Source organism: Rhinolophus sinicus, chromosome 3 (assembly GCF_057876585.1).
Source record: "Rhinolophus sinicus isolate RSI-liver-muscle chromosome 3, RSI-T2T, whole genome shotgun sequence".
Taxonomy (NCBI): Eukaryota; Metazoa; Chordata; class Mammalia; order Chiroptera; family Rhinolophidae; genus Rhinolophus; species Rhinolophus sinicus.
This window is the reverse complement of record NC_142503.1, coordinates 159475869-159495219: the sequence shown is the minus strand read 5'-3', so window position 1 is coordinate 159495219 and position 19351 is coordinate 159475869. Positions and strand designations below refer to the sequence as shown.

The window sequence follows — 19351 nt, the reverse complement described above, 5'->3', positions numbered from 1 at the left end:
TATGTAATATATTACAATCAATTAGAGTCATTATTCATTTTGATGCTCAAATTGTCCCCAATTTGGCAGTGTCCTTTAAACGTGCCCCATTATTGAGCACTTCCTTGCTTTCTGGCACAATGAAATGTCCCCAGGCTCACCTTGTATTTTCTCTGCCCCAGACTGGGTCTCCTTTAGTGAAGAAAAATCTGGACATTAAGTACACTCAGCGCTACCAGGGTCTCTCAATGAACAGTTTTTAAATTGAGATACAATTCACATTGTATAAAATTCACCCTTTAAAAGTAAACAATTCAAAATGCAAATCAAAACCACAATGAGTGCTTGTTTTGGCACACACAGACTAAAATTGGAATGATACAGAGAAAATTAGCATGACCTCTATGCAAGGATGACATGTAAATTTGTGAAGCAAAACAAACAAAAAACCCCCATCACAATGAGATACCATTTCATACCCATTAGGATGGCTACCATAAAAAAATAATAATTTTTTTAAGCAGAAAATAACAAGTGTTTGTGAGGATGTAGAGAAACTGGAACCCATGTGTATTGCTTGTGGGAATGTAAAATGGTGCAGCTACTATGGGAAACAACATGGCAGTTCTTCAAAAAATGAAAAATATGGAGTGGCCTGTTAGCTTAGTTGGTTAAAATGTGGTGCTAATAACACCAAGGTTGTTGGTTCCATCCCCCATGGGCCACTGTGAGCTGCGTCCTCCTTAAAAAAAAAAAGAAAGAAAGAAAGAAAGAAAGAAAAATAGAATGTCCATATTGCCCAGCAATTCCTAGGTATTATACCCAAAAGTATTGAAAGAAAGGTCTTGAAAAGATATTTGGACACATATATTCATAGCAACATTACTCACAATAGCCAAAAGGTGGAAGCAACCTGTGTCCAACAGATGAATGAATAAACCAAATGTGGTGTATACATACAATGGAGTATTACTTTGCCTTAAAAAGGAAGGAAATTCTGACACGTACTCCAGTATGGATGAAACTTGAGGACATTACGCTCAGTGAAGTAAGCCAGTCACAAAAAGACAAAGTATGATTCCACTTGCACGAGGTACCGGGAGTAGTGGAATTCATAGAAAGTAGAATGGTGGTTGCCAAGGGCTGGGGAGAGGAAGGAACAGGGAGTTATTGTTTAATGGGATTTTGAATTTTAGTTTTGCAAGACAAAAAGAGTCCTGGGGATGGATGGTGGCAATGACTGCATAACAATGTAAATTAAAGTACTTAATTTCACTGAGCCATACACTTAAAAATTGTTAAAATGATAAATTTTATGTATATTTTACTATTTTTTAAAAGTGCACAATTCAGTGATTTTTTTAGTGTGCTCACAGAGTTGTACAACCATCATCACTATCTAATTTTAGAACAGTTTTATCATCCCCAAAAGAAACAGGCGATAAGAACTGCCAGACTGTTTCCCACAGCGGCTGCACAGTTTTACATTCCTACGAGTGTATGAGGGTTTCAAGTGAATAGGTTTTAAATGTTGCCATTTTCTAAACTTTCTACAAAAGGTTCTATAACTTAGTTTAGCTCATATAGCTTTCTCTTTTGTTTTGCTTTGCAAATTTGTAATAAAATAAGCTGGGAATGCCACACATGTGAAAAATGAATTATTTTTCAAAAATCTATAATACAACCTCTGTTATCTATAATCCAAATTATTTTTATATTCAACCCTAATACCTGTGACCTCCTGACCACTTGCCTGACTCTGACAGTTAAGTACCGTATGGGTTAATTCTCAGTTCTGACACGTGGAGAGACTGTTTTAAGCGCTCAGCATCACTCCCACCCCTCCTCCGCAATGCAGCGCCGCGGGGAACTACATTTCCCAGAATTCCCCCCATTCCAGGTTGGAATTTGCTTGAAAGGAATTTGGGGGAAATTTGGGAGGCAGAAGGAAAAGGGAACCTATTATTCTCCAGAGGTGGTGACAGCCAGATGCTTCACAGATGTGAGAGTCACCGAGGCTGCCCAGCAAGCCCTCGGGAACACCCCGCTTCAGGTTGAGACCTCCAGCGTCCACTTCTACCTTCACAGCTGCTGCTCTGAGCTCCGCTCCTTCCGCTCTTCCAACAATCATGTAAGCCCCTAATGCTGTGTTGAACCCTTTGTACCCACAGGACGCAGAGTGGCTTGAGTTTTCCTGAACAAAGCCTGAATCATACACATGTATATGGGGCAGAGGTACCATTTAACGTTTAATATGTTTGAAATACAATGAAGGGGGGGTGGAAATGTGGTGTGTCTAGAGACTGTTTTTTCATCAACGGGGGAATTTGTTTGAGAGCCAAACTGGAGTCCAGCCTTACTATCCTTAATTTATTGTGAACATTTTAAAAAACATTTTTTTAAAAGACGTGTCGTTAAAAACTCATTGTAAACACCATTTAATGATAGAATAATCAAACAGCTATCCCAATGATTTAATTAGTCCCATCCTCTTGGCATTTAGGTTATTTTTTTTATCTTGTCTATTATGAATAATCCTGAAAAGAGCGACTTTTCAAATTTCCTTTAGACAGATTCCAGAAAGTGATATTTCTGGTTCAAAGATTGTAGACATATTAAAGAGTGTTATTGATACACATTGCTAGATTCGTTTTCAGAAATGTAGCAAATTTTACACTCCTACACATAGTAGTGGCCAAGAATTCGTCTTGCCACCCTATGACTGCCATTAAGTACTTGAACAAAGTTTGCTAATTTGATAGGTAAAACTTCATGTTTACTTTTTATTCACTTGTTGATTAGTCATTTTTGTCCCCTCCCTCCCTTTCATCCTTCCTAACTTTCCTCCATTCCCTTCCCTTTCCCTCCTCCCTTACCTCTCCTTTCTCTCCTTTTTCCTCCCTTCTTTTTTTCCTCTCTCTCCCTTCTTCCTTCTCTCCATTCCTCCATTCTTTCTAGAATTCACATAATTAGCCTATACATCTGTCAATATTATGTTTTTATAAATTCCAACTTCCTGTTGCATTTAATTTTTATATAGTATTATGTATCTTAATATTTTTCTACAACAAAAATCTGTTCTTTTAGAGTCCTAACATTGTTTTTAGTATTAAAAAGTTTATTTGCTGTTCAGAAATCAGATAAATATTAACTTAGATTTTCTATTAGGTTGGTGCAAAAGTTATTGCGGTTTTTGCAATTATTTTCAACCTTTTAAACCGCAATTACTTTTGCACCAACCTATTATTATTTATGACGTGATTCAAAATTATGACTTGATTTTATATTTTATCTGTTACTCTTTGATATACCTGAAATATATATACATATATTTTTATATTATGCATGTTAAAAGGAGGAGACCTAACTTAATTTTCCCCTGAAATAACCAGCTGCTTGAGCACCCTTTGGAAAAATCCTATCTTTATATAATTATATTTTTAGATCTTAAATGTGGCTGTTTTTAATAATTAAGACATGCTTGTTGCAAAAAGTTCAAGCACCTCAGAAATACATTCATAATGTAGAAAATTAAAGAATCTACCGCCTAGAGAGAACCACTGCTGATGATTTAGTGAACTTTAAACATTTTAAAGCTTTTTAAATTGAGGTATAGTTTACAAGATAATATGCATAGATCTTAAGTGGATAGTTTGATGAGTTTTAACAAATATACTCACTCATATAACCATCACCTAATCAAGATATAAAATATTTCTGCACCCAGAAAGTTCCCTCTGGCCTCTTTCAAATCTCCATCCCCCCAAAGCAACAACTATTCTAATTTCTATAGTGTAGTTTTGATTGTCATTGAACTTCATATAAATGGAATCATGAGCATAAACTCATCTGTGTCTGGCTTCTTTCACTCAACATATTTCTTTTGAGATGCATCCATGTTGTTCTGTGTCTTAGCAGTTTGTTCCTGTTTATTGCTGAATAGTATTCTATTGTATGGATAAACAATAATTTGTTTATCCATTCACTTATTGATGGATATTTGGGTTCTTTCTAGTTTGGGGGCTATGTCAAATGTGTATGCTAAGAACATTCCAGTAATAGCATTTTGTGAACATTTCTAGGAGTAGAATTACTGAGTCATAGGGTAGGTGTAACTAATTCTAGAAGAAATGGACACACATTTTTCCAAAGCAGTTTATCATTTAACCCCCACCAACAGTGTGGAACAGCTGCTCCACAGCCTCACAAGCACTTGGTATTATCTTTTGTGTGTGTTTGTGTGATTATAATTTAATAGTTTTTAAAAAAAAAATTTTTTGACAGAATCACAAAGTTGCAAGTACATTTTTTTCTGTCACCATTTTAGATTAAGTTGCCAACCTCATGTCCCATAATTCTTTAGTGTGTATTTCATACAAACAATAACACTCTCCTACATAACCATCAAAAATTAGGAAGTTAATATTGGTGCATTAAATCATTTTTAACCCTCAGACACTAGTCAAGCTTTAACAGTTGTCCCAATAATGTTCTTTCTAGTAAAAGAATCCAGTTCAAACAATATGTTACAGTTAGTTGTTAAATTTCTTTAGTCTCCATCAAACTGGAACTGTTCACAGGTTTACTTTTTTTTTTTTTCTTTTTTAAGTTTTGAAGTTTCTGAGCCAATTATATTGTAGAATGGCTCCAAGTTGGGGTTTGTCTAATATTTTTTCATAATTACATTCAGGTTATGCATCTTTGGCAAGATTATCATAAAGCACATGAATTTAATTTGTCCCCTTACTACTGGTATTCACTTTGATCATTTGAATAAGATGGTGTCTGCAAGCCTTCTTCACTGTAAAGTTAATCTTTTCCTTTTGTAATTAATACTTTTGTGGGGAGGTATTCTGAGATTAGGTAACTATCCCATTGCTTCCCAAACTTTTAATTTGTTTATATATTAATTGCTATCTGTGTGACCTCATGATTTCCCATGTTCTTCAGTAGGCAGTGATCTACAAGCTAGCTTTTGGGTCCTTTTAACATGTCCCTAACATTCTTGGAACAATTATTTGCTTTCTGGCACCAAGATACCCAGGATCACCTTGTACTCTTCCTGCCCAGCCCAGGAATCAGCCATTTCTCCAAGGAGGCTGAGTTTCTTTTAATGAAGAATGGTGTTTAGAAACCCAGATGCAGGCATGTGGTGTGCACATTTTTATGAGCATATCACTGCTCCCAGTGCCTCTCTCAGGAGAGACCTAGGGAAGGTATGGATGGATACACACACACACCAAACACATACATTTACATCTATGTTTATTCTATACCTCTCTCCATGAATCTACACCAATACTTCAGATTCGAATCCAACTCACAGTGTTCACTTTAGTTTTTCCCCTTTCCAAATTTGTAGCTCCTTTCTCTGACATGTGTTATCCTTATTATATTTACTTATTTGATCAACTGCTGAATGTATTCAATCTCCCGTGTCCACTGCCACCCCCTGCCCAATGTGCTCACCCTCTCGCTGTGCTTACTCTCTCGACACGCCACTTTAGATCACTCTCCTACCAACCAGGACACCCTCCTTTCCATGCTCACATTCTGAAATCCTGTTTTACGCCCCCCCGTCCAAGTGGAAGCCCTCCTCAGTGCACTGAGGCTCTCTTTGCTGGGACACATCACAGGGACACCCTTCTCACTCAGCTCAGGCCCTAACTCCCTATGGTGGGCTATCTCCCACATGGACTCTGTGCTCTTCCTGTCCAGGCTCACACATTTAACACTGGGCTCTCCTCACCCTGCACATGCTTAATATGCCATGTTGGACTGTCCCTGAACGTGGGTGCCCCCCCTCACCCTGCTAGAGCTCTGATAAGCTGTTCTAACCCAAATTTGCATCATGTGGAACCTACCTTGCTCTGCTCCACATAATGGTTCTAGGACTGAATCATTTGGGAAAGGAATAGAAGGGGAAAAGAAAGGAATGAGGAAAGGGTGTCAAACTATGGCCATTCCTTTAAATTTTAGTTATTCTAAAGGGTATGACATGAGATCTCATTATATTTTTCATTTAGATATCTCTGATGACTAATGGTATAGAGCTGCTTTCATGTACATCTTGTCAAGTATCTGTTTGAGGTTTTTGCCTATTTATAAAGTTGTTTTTCTTTCCCTTATTGATTTGTATTCTTTATATATTCGGGACCCAAGTCCTTTGTAAATGTATGCATTGAGAAATATATTCAATCCCTCTGTGGCTTGCCTTTTTATTTTCTTAGTGGTGTTGATGGTCAGAAATTTTTACTTTTTATGAAGTTCAAATTATGAGTTTTTAATTTTTATGGCTAGTGTTTTTTATGTTCCATCTGAAATATTTGCCTACCCCAAATTCATGAAGATAGTCTCCTGTGTTTTCTTTTAAAAGCTTTAAAGGTTTAGATTTTGTGTTTAGGTGCCTGATCCATTTCAAATTAACTTTTGTGTATGCTGTGCGACAAAGACCAAAGTTATTTTTTCCATACAGATATCCAGTTGTGCTAATACTTTTTGTTGAAAAAAGATCTTCATTCCTGATGACCAATACAGTCTACTCTACTGTACTTGATTACTGTAGCATTATCATCAGATGGTGTAAATCCTCCACTTTTGTTCTTTTTCAAGATTGTTTTGCTAGATATTTGGATTTCTATGTAAATTTTAAAATCAGCTTATTGATTAGCTACAGAAATTGCTGCTTGGGATTTTGATTAGGATTGTGTTGAATCTGTAGGTCAAATTGGAGAAATAGCCACCTTAATAATATCAAGTTTTCTATTTCATGAACATTATGTATATCCATTCATTTGCTAAATTTTCTCATGATTTATAGTTGGCAGTATAAATGTCTAACATATTTATCAAATTTATTCCCAAATATTTTGCTTTTGAATACCATTGTAAGTGTATTTTTTAAATTTCATTTTTTTCAATTGTTCTTTGGCAACATATACAAATACAGTTGATTTTTGTATATTGAACTTGTATCATGCAGTGTTCTTAAATTCACTTTTCAGTCTTAGTATTTTTTTCATAGATTTAAAAATGTTTTTTCAATATAAATAATCGTGTTGTCTGCAGTAAAGACAGTTTTACTTCAATCTTTTTCAATCGGTATACTTATTTCTTTCTCTTGTCTTATCACACTGGCTACAACTTCTAATACAATGTCACATAGAAGTGGCGATAGTGAAGATCTTTGCCTTTCCCTCATTTTAGGGCAATATTTTTCCTTATTTCACTGTAATCATGTAATGTTAGCTGTGGGATGTTCTTAGATGCCCTTTATCAGTTTGAGGAAGTTCCCTGCCATCCCAGCTTGAGATGTTTTAATTTTGATGTTCACTTTTATCAAATGCTTTTTCTGAAACTATTGAGAGGATGATATGGGCTTTCACCTTTACTTCATTATTGTAGCAAATTTCATCAATTGATTTTCTAAACTTAAATTACCCTTGCTACCCTGGAATATATCTCGTTTACTAAATTTTGTTTAGGATTACCTATGTTTATGAAAGATATTGGTCTGTAATATCCTTGTCAAGTTTTATATCCGGGGTATGCTGACATCAAAATGCATTAGGATATATTCTCTTATTTTCCATTTACTGAAATAATTTGTGTAAAATTAGTATCTTTTCTTCATTAAATATGCGATAGAACTCACCAGTGAAGCCATCTGTGCTTGGAGTTTACTTTGTGGAAAGGTTTGTTATAAGGGTTTCACTTTCTTTTATAGATATATGATTATTCAGATTTTCTATTTTTTCTTTATTTTGGTAAATTGTGTTGTTCAAGGAATTGGTCCATTCATCTAAATATTCATATTTGTTGGCATAAAGTTATTCATAATATTTCATTATTGATATTGGTGTTTTATGTTTTCTTATTCAGTTTTGCTAGTTTTTTTTCAATTTTATTAATTTCAAAAAATTTTTGGCTATTTGGATATACTCTATTATATGTGTGTATTCCATTTTATTGATTTCAGCTCTTATTATTATTTCCTTCCTTCTACTCCCTTTGGATTTTCTTTGAGGTTCTTTTGCTAATTTCTTGCTTTGGAAGCTTAGATCATTGATTTACAACCATTCTTCTGTTTTAATGTATACATTTAGATCTATAAATATATTTCCAAATACTGCTTTAGCTGCATCTCACAAATTTTAGGCTGCATGTTCATTAGACTCAGCTCAGAATATTTTATAATCTCCATTGTAATTCCTTCTTTGACCAATGGATTATTTTTGAAGTTTGTTCCTTCATTTCTAAATACTTTGAGATTTCTAAGTTATAGTCCTGGTAGTGAGCACTAATTTAATTCCATGGCAGTCAGAAAGAATACATTGTGTGATTTTTGACTTTTAATATTTGTTGAAACTTGCTTTATGGACTGAAGCATGTTTTATTTGATAAGTGTTACTTGTGTACTTGAAAAGAATGTGTATTCTATACTCTTTGGCTATAGTAATCCATAAATACTAATTAGATAAAATTGGCTGATAGTATTGTTTAGATATTTTATATTTTAATTTTCTGATTGTTGTATAAGTTACTGGGAAAGATGTGCTGAATGCTCCAAACATGATTGTAGATTTGTCTATTCTTTTATTCTGTCAATGGCTGCTTTATGCATTTTAGAGCTATGTTCTTAGGTGCATATTAATTTAGCATTGTTGTTGCTTTCTGTTGAATTAATTCTTTCATGAACATGAAATTTCCCCCTTTACTTCAAGTAGTAGCTTCTTCCCTTAAAGTTTACTTTCTGATATTAATATAATAATATTCGCTTTCTTTGGTTAGCTGTTTAAATGACATATTTGACCTATCATTTCACACGAAACTTACTTGTATTTTCATGTTTTGGTGTATTTTGGTGTATCTCTTGTAAGCAGCATATAATTGGGTCTTTTAAAAAATCTTCTAAAAATCTATGTTTTTTAATTGGGAGTTTTGTTCCTTTATGTTCACTCTACTTATGAAATAAATAAGTTGCAGTTAAGGCTACTATCTTGCTAATTGTTTTCTATTTTTTTCTATCTGTTGTTTTCTTCCTTCATGCCATGTTTTTATTAATCAAATATTTCAATATTCCATTTTATCTTTTTGTTTTCCATTTACTATCAGTGTTTTAGCAATTAGTCCAAGAATTTACAAAATGTATTCTTTATTAAGTAAAATTAGTTTATTTTACCTGCAGCTCTTCCAGTATAAGCTAAATGTAAATGCTGATACTGAGAAATATTAGGAAGAATTACTGATAGACATCAAAACATTATGCCTTCCAATCTATCCTCCATGAACTTCTTATAAAGTGCCATAAATTTGGCCAGAAATGCTTCCAAATAATAAACCACTTTGCTACCCAGCTGTAGATGGTGTTTATAGTAAGCTGCCATCTGGGCCACTTCTCCTTGCAGTTGTCCATCACTATTATGTAAAAGTTCTGAGAGAACTTTTGATTATTATTATTTCAGGAGAAATATAATGAGTTAAAATTTCATAGAGTCTTCCATGAACTTCAAGGAGCCTTTGTGGAGTCTGCTGACTGACAATAGCATTTGCAGTCTCCCTAAGATACACCTCCCAATCTATTCAGGGACTTCTTGATCTGCAGTAAAAGGATATTGTTGCACTCTGCAGGCTTCACACATAAGAACGGCTTTTCTGAGATTTCTGCAGGACTTCTCTGCATGTCTATGAGCCAGTTGTGAAGGAAGCTTCAGACCTTCCTTCTTGCACACAGCAGATAACACATGGCAAATATCTTCAATGCTGGGAGAAGGCACATGAACTGCCAGGCACCTGCTACAAATAGGTGATATCACTTTAAGTGTATGTAGAATTGCAACACAAAATCAATCTGCAGGTGGACACATACTTTCCCTTGGTTCTGCGCAAGGCATGTTGAGCATCTTTAGTGAGTTTGCCAACTTCTGTCAATAAAACCCCTTTAAAATCTCTTTGAGTGTTTGTTTCAAGTTGCTGTGATTGTGTCACTGTTTTCAACATCTCTTAAATTACTACCCAGTCACTATTTCTAGCATCACTGAGATTAACTTTAAGGTGGTAATTGCTTGCAATAGTGCTAACTTCAATTTTATTTTTAGATGGAGTTGTGATAGTCTGATGTTCAATTCTCAATTTTCCCACTCCAACACCATAAAGTTCATGTAGAATACACATAATTCTGTCTTTTTACCAGCACCTGATGGTCCATACACTAACAGATGAGTAAAGTTACCACATTGCACCAGGTTGCACAGCTGGGCCACTTGATCCTTGTAATAATCCAGCTGTCCCAAGGAGCAGGGCTGGCATTTGTCCACCCAGAGGCTCATGTCAGTCAAGTTCCTGGGGTTTGATGCTTGAAAGTCCTGCACACGCTCACGCATGTCCCAAAATGTATTCTTAACTTAATTACAGTGTACTTGTCATTGTCAAAAATAATGCAAGCATCTTACAACAGTTTACCTCCATTTACCCCCGCACACATATTTTTATTGATTTTATATATTTTATTCCCGATGTTATAAACCTTACATATATTTGTTATGATTGCTGTTTTAATATTAATAGCCAATAGTGTCTCATTTATTCAGTGTGATAATGTGAGATCATTTACCTTCAACCTGAATAAATTCCTTTAGGATTTATTAACATGTTAGCCTGTTAGAGATGCAATTTTACAGCTCTTATTTGACTGAGAACTTTTTTCTTTTCTTTTTCTTTTTTGTACGGAAATCTAGGCTGGCAAGTATTTTATTTTTTTTCTTTCAGCTATTTGAAGGTGTTATCCCATTGCCTTCCAGCTTCCATTAATTTTTGTATAAGATATCAACTATTATCTTTATTGTCATTTTCCCAGGAGATATTGTATCTTTTCTTTTTTTCTGGCTGCTTTAAATATTTCCTTTTTATCTTAAGTTTTCAGAAGTTTGACTATGGTGTCCTTAGTCACCACTTTCATTATCCTGCTTGGTGTTTGTGAAGATTTTTGAATCTGTGAACTTCATCATTCATTAGAGTAGGAAAATTCTCAGCCATCATTCGTTAAATATTGCTGATGCCTGTCTATTTTTTCTCTCCTTCTGTGACTCAAATTGATTGTACATTAGACCTTTTGCCTATGCCCCACAAATCTCTCACACTTTGTTCTTTTGCATTAAGGGTCTTGTTTTCTTATCCATTCAGCCACCATATCTTTTGATTGGAGCACTTAATCCATTTACATTTAAAGTAATTGTTCATAAATCTGTAGTTGCCATTTTTTTATTCATATTTTTATCTTTTTTTCCTTCTTCTTCTTAAAGAAGTCCCTTTAATATTTCTTGTAATACTGGTTTGGTGGTGATGAATTCCTTTAGCTTTTTCTTGTCTAGAAAGCTCTTTATCTCTCCTTGGATTCTAAGTGATAGCCTTGCTGGGTAGAGTAATCATGGCTGTAGGTCCTCGCTTTTCATCACTTTGAATATTTCATGCCAGTCCCTTCTGGCCTGCAAAGTTTTGGTTGATAAATCAATTGACAGTCTTATGGGAATTCCCTTGTAAATAACTAACTGCTTTTCTCTTGCTGCTTTCAGGATTCTCTCTTTTTCTTTAACCTGTGCCATTTTAATTATGATGGTCTTGGTGTGGGCCTCTTCGGGTTCATCTTGTTTGTTACTGTCTGTGCTTCTTGGGCTTGTATATCTATTTCCTTCACCAGGTTAAGGAAGTTTTGTGTCATTATTTCTTCAAGTATGTTTTCAATTCTGTGTTCTCTCTCTTCTCCTTCTGGTACCGCTATGATACGAATGTTGGTACACTTGATGTTGTCCCAGAGGTCCCTTAAACTATCTTCATTTTTTGGCTTCTTTTTTCTTTTTGCTCTTCTGATAGAGTGTTTTCTGCTACTTTATATCTTCCAAATCCCTGATTTGATCCTCTGCTTCATCTAATTTAGTGTGTTTTTTTAATCTAATCTGTTGAGTCCCTGTATATATTCTTCATTTCTGTTATTGCAGTCTTCATTTCTGACTGGTTCTTTTTCATGTTTCCTATCTCCATTTTTATGTTTCCTGTTTCTTTGTTGAAGTTCCCATTGAGATCATTGAGCATCCCTATAACTAGTATTTTGAACTTTGCATCTGGTAGATTGCATGTCTTGATTTTGTTTATTTTTCTGGAGCTTTATTCTGTTCTTTCATTTGGGACACGTTTCTTTGTCTCCCCATTTTGGCTGCCTCCCTGTGTTTGTTTCTATGTATTAGGTAGGGCTGCTATGTCTCCCAGTCTTAGTAGAGTGGTCTTATGTAGCGGGTATCCTGTGGGACCCAGTGGCTCAGTCTCCCTGGTCACCAGAGTCAGGTGCTTCAGGTGTGTCCCTTGTGTGGATTGTGTGTGCCCTTCTGTTGGAGTTGAGCCTTGGTTACTGTTTGCACATCAATGGGAGGGATTGACTCTCAGGTTGATTGGTTATGGCACTAGCTGTGGCTACAGTGGAGGAGCTGTTGTGCAGGGGCTGACCCTACAGAGCAGGATTTGCTTTAGCAGGGCTCTGGTGCCTGCCCAGTCTGCCCTTTGGGTGTGTCTTTGTAGAGATGGTGCCCTGGTGGAGTCTGAAGCTAGCCACCAGGTATGTTAATTCTGGGGCTTCCTGGGAAGAACTCTGCTGCAGGTCAAAGTCAGCCACTGCCTGTGCCTTGCCCAGGGCCACTTGGTATCAGCTACAAAGTGATCCTCAGATGATTATCACTTGCACTGGGTTTGCAAGTGCCTGCGAGAGGCTAAACTATGAACTGAGGCCAGCTACCACTAGTACCAATTTTGGGGCTTTAAGCAAGATGTACGGGGTATGCCAAGGCCAGAGGCTGCTTGTTTGGGATTTGCAGACCTTTGAGAGATTTTAGGAAAGTCTGCAGCATGATCCAAGACAGCCCATTTGTATGGAAAAACCACTAGAAGTGGCTTAGGTGTGCCTACAAGTTGGATGGGGCAGTACCTTAGAGAATCACCAAGGTGGGGCCAAAGGTGTTAGCCAAGTTGATGGAGACTCAGATATGGCAGCTGCCTGCATCTGCCTGTTGGGTGAGGGGAGGGTTAGACAAAAGAACAATGGCTTGTGCCAACACTTCTGTCCGGAGAAAGCTTCCCCTACAGCCCTCGTCCTGAAGCCAGACAATTCAGTTCCTCTCCGTATGTCCCTGGCACCTTTAGCGCTGCTTCCCCAGCACAGGAGCTCAGAGTAAGTGAGTCTATAAGCAAATAAGTCTATGTGCATGGGCCCTTTAAGAGGAGTGCCTGGGACTCCAGCCACCCTCTGTCTCACTCAGCCACAATCTCCTCTGGTTTTCACAACCAGAAGTTGTGGGGACTTCTCTTCTCAGCACTGGATTCCTGGGCTGAGGAGCCTTGTTCAGGACCAGCACCACTCGCTCCTCAAGGGTACCTCTGCAGCCAAGATATCCCTCCTGATTTTTACTTGCCACATGTGAGTATGGTACCACATCTTTGCCCCCCCCCCCACCAGTCTTAATGTGGTTTCTTCTGTATACCCTTATAGGACTTTGTTCAGCTAGATTTCAGGCAATTCTCAATGATGGTTGTTTTGTAGTTTCATTGTAATTTTGATTTGTTCATGAGAGGGAGGTGAGCACAGTGTTTACCTACTCTGCCATCTTGACCAGAACCACAAATAGTTCTTAAATTTAGATATTTCAATTTGCATTTCTAGAATGTCCGTTTGATTCCTAGTCACATACTCAAATTCTCTGCGGAAGTACTGTCTTTTCATCCATTTTGTCCACATTTCTTCCAATTTCTTTAACACACTATAGTTATTTTGACATTTAAAAAAAATAAATTTCATTGGGGAATACTGGAGGACAGTGTGTTTCTCCAGGGTCCATCAGCTCCAAGTCATTGTCCTTCAATCTAGTTGTGGAGGGCGCAGCTCAGCTCCAAGTCCAGTCTCCATTTTCAATCTTTAGTTGTAGGGGGCGAAGCCCACCATCCCATGCGGGAATTGAACCTGCAACCTTGTTGTTGAGAGCTCGTGCTCTAACCAACTGAGTCATCTGGCCCCTCCGGAAGCTCAGCGGCAGCTTGTTCTCTTCAATCTAGTTGTGGAGGGCGCAGCTCACTGGCCCATGTGGGAATTGAATCAGCAACCTTGTTGTTCAGAGCTCATGCTCTAACCAACTGAGCCATCCAGCCGCCCCTATTTTGACATTTTTATCAGGTAATTCTAACATATGAATCATCTCTGGGTCTTCTTTTACTATTTTATTTCATGGTGATTTGGTTGTTTTTTTCTTTCCATAGCAAGTGGAGTTTTTGTTTTTTCTTTTGTTTTGTTTGTCTGCTAGTTATTATAGTGGTTAACACAGTGAAGAGACTCTAGATTATATTGCCTTCCTCTGAGTATTGAATCTAGTTCGGGCAGCAAGTGTCTAAGTGTAGCCCTTACTCCTATTGCATAACACTGCTGGTTCATAGACCTTAATCCTAGGTTGTGGCCTTTCTGGTCTCCATTAAGTGCCTAGGTATTCATGAAAGTTTATACGTTCTACATTAGGCTAGGCCTAACCTCTCATGTCTTACCATTAATGGACAACCTCTGAAATCTCTGTTCAGCTCTCAGCCTCCCAGGCACTATTCTCTGCTAGGTCTCCTGGAGTCTTGTCCTGCTCGTACATTTCTTAACAGTGGGGCCAAGTATCTGAGGAAAATTTTTATGCAATTTTGGAGGGCTCCTTCTCTGTAGCTTCCTCCTCTAAGGGACCTGCCCTCCAAACCCAGCTGTGTTAGTAGGCCTGAACTCTGATCTCCATTTCCTCTGCCCACAGACACTGTTGTTCTCTGCTTGGGCTCTATATCCCTTTGCTGGGACAAATGTAAGGCTGACCTCATGTACTTCCCTTTTCTGAAGGGTAATAATACAGTCTTGGTTGCTGTCCCATGCCTGCAATTGTTGTTTTACACCGTTGTCTAGATTTTATTGTTGTTTACCACAGGAAGGTGAGTCCAGTGTCAGGTTTCAATCACAAATATAGCTGAAAGTCAAGAGATTCATATTTTAAAAGGGATGAATTTAAGGAACTATTATGTTTTTCTCATTTCAAGCTGTCGTGCCAGGTTGAACATAAAGAGCCTCTTACCACATGCACCCACTCAAATTCAAATTCCAAATCTAAAGTCCAATGTTTTTATAGGGTTCTGTCTTTTATTTTCATGCCTTTGTAAAAGTTAATAGCTTAATAAAATATATTCATCCTAATCTTTGCTAAATTTTCTATTCATACAGTTGGAGTAAAACTAAAACATTTACATATTGATTTTCATATGTCATAGACCTTTCAGAGAAAAATATTAGCTTTCTTTGGTCAGAGATAGAAAATGGAAGTACTAGTGTTCAGATTTCCTTCAATTGTTAAATAAGAGTAAAATAGATGAGCTTTGTCATCTCATTCCTTCAAATTAAAAAAAATCTTTACAGCTTTCTTGAGATATAATTTACATATAACACTGTATTAGTTTTAGGTGCACAACATAATGATTTCATATATGTATACATTGCAAAAGGATTATGATAACTTTAGTTAATCTCCATTACCTCACATCGTTACAAATTCTTTATTCTTGTGAGGAGAAATTATTTGGCCACCTTCACCCATTTCGCCCACCCCCTGCCTCTGACAACCACCAATCAGTTCTCTATGAGTTTGGTTTTTTTTTAGATTTCACATATGAGAGGGTTTATACAATATTTTTATTTCTCTGTCTGACTTATTTCATTTACATAATGCCATCAGTGTCCATCCATGCTGTCACATAGGGCAGGATTTCCTCCTTTTTTTTATTGCTGAGATAAAGATACAGATATCTTATATTTTCCTTATCCATTCATCCATCAGTGGACATTTAGGTTATTTTCATCTCTTGGCTACTGTAAATAAGGCTGCAGTGAACATGGGGGTGCATGTATATTTTCAAGATAGTGATTTCATTTCCTTCAGATATATGCCCCAAAGTGGAGTTTCTGGATTATATGGTAGTTCTATTTTTAATTTTTTGAGGAATCACCATACTGTTTTCCACAGTGGCTGTACCAATTTCTATTCCAATCAACAGTGCACAAGGTTCTCTTTTCTTCACATCCTTGCCAGCACTTATTATTTCTTGTCTTTTTGATAATAACCACTCTAACATGTAGGCAGTGATATCTCATCGTGGTTTTGATTTGCATTTCCCTGATGATTAGTGATGTTGAGCCCCTTTTCATGTATATGTTGGCCGTTTGTATGTCTTCTTTGAAAAAACATTTCTATCCAGTTTCTCTCATTTTTAAATTGATTTTTTTTTTTTTTGCTATTGAATTGTATGAGTTCTTTATATATATTGGATATTAACCCCTCATCTGATTTGCAAATACATAATTTGCAAATATTTTCTCCCATACGTTGCCTTTTCATTTTGTTGATGGTTTCCTTTGCTGTACAGCAGCTTTTTAGTTTGATTTGGCCCCACTCATTTATTTTTGCTTTTGTTGCCCTTGTTTTTGGTGTCAAATCCAAAAAAAATATCATCAAGACCAATGTCAAGGAGTTTACCCCCTGTGTTTTCTTCTAGAAGTTTTATGGTATTGGGTCTTTGAGTTTTGTCATCTCATTCCTTCCTGCTTTTTGATGAATGTAAAACCCAAAGGAATAACTATTATGTACCTTCACTAAAATTGGTGTAGACACAAAATTAGTTAGGAAGCTCTATACTTCCCATCTCTCCCACAAATTGCCTTTTAAGACAATTGCCTTCTAATCTCTGGGTAGGAGCCTAAACTAAAAATTTTGTAGTAGAAAAGCTCTGTGTCATGATCATAGAAGAATTTATTTTGTGTCCCTCATGTTGGAAAGAATAAAGAAGTTACTTAGCAATACGTTTCCCAATATCCTATTGCTGTTTACTTGACATTAAAGATTAAAGTTATTAAATACTTCAAGGGGACTTTTTAAAATAGGGTGCCCATTAGGTTCAAAGCATTTATTTAATCATTAAAAAATATATTGAATATTTAATGCAGGAGTGGGTAACAAAAATATGTCAGACATTATTCTTATCTTCAAGGATTTATTGTGGGAAGGGTAAATAAACAGTACATGGAAGTAAGTGGCCCTATTGCTACCCTTTATAGTGTTATGAAAATTTAAGGATAGGAAAGATCTTTGGGTGGATCAAAAAAGGGTTCATGAAGGCAGTGGTATCAAATTTAGTCTTAAATTTTGTAGGATTTTGACTGGTGGGGGAAAAGGTGTATAAGCTGGGAGAATCACATAGTCAAAGATAGTAAAAAGGGAATAGCAGAAGGTCCAATTTGTCTGGAAATTAGAAGTAACAGTGGGAAGGTAGTGTGGGGTCTCCTTGTTAGGAGTGTAAACACCAGGTTGGGGGAGGGTGGGTAGGCCACTGGGAACCAGAGAAGCTGTTGTTGATGTAAAGAGCATTGTGACTGGAGAATTCTTTTGGCCCTGGAAGGGTATCAGGCCCTCAGGGCTAGTGCTGGTCCACAGAAGTTTCCAAGTACCTGAGTAGAAAATCTTAGATAATATAGTGAGTTTGTATAAAATTAATTTAATGTAAAGGACTCTCCTATATTCTGATGTTGAGTCCTCCCTACATTACTTTTAAAAATAGTCAATAGAAAAATAAATGATAAATGCCCATGTTCATTACAGCATTATTCACAATAGCCAAGACATGGAAAGAATCTAAGTGTCCATTAATGGATAAATGGATAATGTGTACACACGCGCGCGCGCGCGCGCACACACACACACACACACACACACACACACACAGGAATATTACCCAGCCAGAAAGAATAAGTTTTTTAAAGAATAATTTTTTGTCTTGCAAAATTAAAAGTTGGCAATCCTGTTAGTCCTTACAACTTTTTTTTTTTTTTTTTTTTTTTAAATGTTATTGGTGAGAAAACCAGAAGCCTGGAAACTACTGGCATATTGTGGTCAATATAGACATGAGGGAAACTGGAGCTGGTTTGAGCACTCTTGGATATAGTGGAGAAAGTGGACTTAAAATTGGACTTAAAAGCAGAAAGATATTTGGGAAATAAAACTTAAAAGATGAGGCAACCATTTGGCAATGTGAGTCAACAGTGGAAAATTCCGAGGGTACCCCCCAAATCGGGTATGCCTATATTTTCCACTAAAAATAACTTATTGCAAAAAGTATTTATCAACTGAAAAACTTAGAAAATACAGACAAAACAAAAAACACTGTTAACTCCATCACCCATAGAGAACCTTCATAAAAACAAATAAACAACGACAAAAACTTAAAACATTTTATGGTGTATATTCTCCCAGACTTTTTTCCTGGGCATGTGAATATATTCTCTCCTTTCACTTTTCTAAAAAGTGCTACCACATTGTGATCAACATGCTTATTATTTGCCTGCTATTCTGCCTCATCCTATAGCATCGCTTCTCCACATGAACTTGAACAGGCATAAGGAGTTGGTCCAGCCTAGTGAAAAGTATTTGTCACACTTATTCGAGTTGAGTTTGAATAAGTGTACGAGTACACAGAAGTGATAAAATTCTCATACACAGAAGGCATATAAAATGATTTCAGGCAAATTCTGGGGACAAAAAAACCAATCCAGCAGAGTCAAGCATGTGTTCCTCTGCTGGATAACTCTCCAAACACCTCATGTGACTATCTCATTTGGTCAATCAAGTGCAAATTAATGAATAATTTTTATATTCAAGTTGCTAGGATTTAGAATTTCCAGAGAAAGTTTAGGGTATACGTATACTATCCTGAGGACCTACTATTTCAACTAGAGATACATTTAAAATTTTCTAATTTCTCAGAATGCATTAAATTGATCAAGAAGAGTTGTAGAATTATATTTGAAAATACACAATTACTTCTAGGTAAAAATAAGGACTATTTCAAAGTAGATAATGTAAGAATAATTTTACCACGTATGTTTAAAATTACAATACTATTTGCAAATGATAAATATATTAGAAGTTCTTAGAAAGTCTGTTCTCTCATTTCTTAATAAACTTTAGTATACTCTTCTTCATAGAGGTAAACCTCAACCCCAGGTGGACTACAACAAATTAGTGGATTCTAAATTAATTGCATTTCTATTTTTTCAACCTAGATTGCCTTTAGCAAGTCTTGTTACAGGGCTCCTCATTCCATTATTTGCCTTTAAGTCGTCTATTTTTTTCTTTTATAGCCATATTTTAATAGTAAAAATAAGAGCTTATGGGTGTGGTTTTCTTCCTGGTGAAAGGTAAACCTCGAAATTTTCTTTAGTAAATATATTTAAGAAATGGATTCACAGAATTTCCAGTGATTTCCAAACAACTAT

General features: G+C 36.3%; 1 non-coding gene and 1 pseudogene across 1 annotated transcript; one reads left to right on the top strand and one right to left on the bottom strand.

Annotated features, from left to right (window-relative positions):
* The first annotated feature begins 320 nt into the window (after positions 1–320).
* On the top strand, positions 321–426 carry LOC141570837 (U6 spliceosomal RNA). The gene has a single exon (XR_012495288.2). It is a non-coding gene; the product is annotated as a U6 spliceosomal RNA (small nuclear RNA).
* Positions 427–8132: 7706 nt separating this feature from the next.
* On the bottom strand, positions 8133–10307 carry LOC109444331 (replication factor C subunit 3 pseudogene; annotated as a pseudogene).
* Positions 10308–19351: the final 9044 nt, after the last annotated feature.